The sequence below is a fragment of the Sinocyclocheilus anshuiensis genome, unplaced genomic scaffold (genome assembly GCF_001515605.1).
Source record: "Sinocyclocheilus anshuiensis isolate Anshui unplaced genomic scaffold, SAMN03320099.WGS_v1.1 scaffold1754, whole genome shotgun sequence".
Taxonomy (NCBI): Eukaryota; Metazoa; Chordata; class Actinopteri; order Cypriniformes; family Cyprinidae; genus Sinocyclocheilus; species Sinocyclocheilus anshuiensis.
The window spans coordinates 18767-20905 of NW_015546144.1; positions in this window are offsets into that span (position 1 = coordinate 18767).

A 2139-nucleotide genomic window follows, 5' to 3' on the forward strand; every position below is an offset into this window, starting at 1 on the left:
TAACCTCCGTGGACAAAGCAGTATTGCGATTAAGAACACTTCCTTTAGGTATTACATGGAGCGAAGATGAAAACAAAATGCCATCGAATCGTATCTGAAGACAGTCAGAACCTTCAGAGGTACATTCATATAATTAATTAATTCAAATATTCATTTATATAATTCCCTTATTACTCTTTTAAAACTCCCAGCTTTTCCGCCCTGTTTTCACTCGAAACTACTCTGCGTGCTGTGCACACGTGAGACTGTTACTTAAAACTGTGCTTTATGCTGGACAGTATTTATTTATCGTTCGTATCTGAAGACAGTCAGAACCTTCAGAGGTACATTCATATAATTAATTAATTCAAATATTCATTTATATAATTCCCTTATTACTCTTTTAAAACTCCCAGCTTTTCCGCCCTGTTTTCACTCGAAACTACTCTGCGTGCTGTGCACACGTGAGACTGTTACTTAAAACTGTGCTTTATGCTGGACAGTATTTATTTTTTTATCGCGAATTGTTCAAAGCGCGGTAATCTAATACGGTTTTAATGATAATTAAAAGATGAAACGGTAATACTAACCGTGGGGAATTTTATCATGATTTGTCATCAAACCGGTAATCGTTACATCCCTACTCTGTTGTGTAGCCCTTTGCCAAAAATATATGGAACTGTTACATTTTCATTTGATAACATTTGAAAACATTAATTAAAATGTTAAAGTGTGATATAGATATACATAAGGTGCATACTAGGGGTGACCCGGAATAGTCAAAGATTCGATGCTTCGATAGGAGGAGCCTGATTCGACTACCAATCTCACAGTCGAATATTCGCAGAGGCATTATGATCATGCTATTTTGGCTATATGGGGGTACTCAAATGTCTGATTTCACATAGAACTACCGGTTTTCTCCCAAAGTTAATATACAGCCTATTAAGATAATGCTGTAAATAAGAATCTGAAAAGAAAGAAGCTTTAAATAAATATTTTAACGTGCGTGAATAAATCCAACCACTCCTATAGATTTAAGTTTCACTTTCCAGTTTTCTCCCAATAAGTTAATATACAGCCTATTAAAATAATAATGTAAATAATAATCTAAAAAGAAAGAAGCTTTAAATAAATATTTTAACGTGTGTGAATAAATCCAACCACCCCTATAGATTTAAGTTTCACTTTCTATAATCCGTGACCAACAGAGGAGCATCTTGGCGCTAGGGATTTAAATCTTTAACAAGACTCAAATTGACACAGGTAGAGTGAAAGACTGGATTTTTTTGATCAGGTAGGGTACAATGATTTCAAAACATGTCAGCCGGTTTATATATATCGTGTTTGTATTATTTATCTCGTATAAGATGCATATGGTTGAGTTGCGCTGCAGTAAGCGCTTCATAGTAGTACTAACGTTACGGTGATTATCTCTTCAGCACGTAGCGCGAGCAGGACAAACAACAATGCAGAATATTAATAACTATGACTGGGACTGTCATACACATAACATTATAATGAGAACACTATTATAATAAAACGCTGTGAATTTTTAGAGTTTCGTTGCCGTGTTTCTGCATGTTGTTGTGTGAAGAAAGCGTCCACAAAAGGAGTTCATTTAGAGCCGCGCAGACACGTTCACTTCTGCATTCGGGGCATTTTGTGCAGATAGCCTATAAGTCGTAATATTAACGTTATGTTGTATAAATAACGAAGCATATTCTATATGACATAAATTAAATCCCATTGATTAAAAACCTGCAATCAAATACTTCATTCTACTGGTCATCTTCAGCGCGCACAGCTCAAAACAGAAATGCAAAAAATTAATATCTACTGTCATATACATAACGTTATAATGAGAGCACTATTGTAAAACATGTGAATTCTAAGGGTTTCGCTAACGTTTAGGCCCAATCCCAATTCTACCCCTTAGCCCCTTCCCCTTTCCCCTACCCCTCCTTTTTGCGCGTTCACGTGAAGGGGTAGGGGTGTCTCAATTCTCTTTTGGTTGGATAGGAGTGTGTATTGTAGGAGCTAAACGACGTATGATGACTTGTGACGGCATAGTAGTGGTGTCCCAATTCTTAGGGGAATATGTTCACCCCTACCCCTTGACACTCTGTTTCAAGGGACAAGGGGAATGGGAAGGCGTAT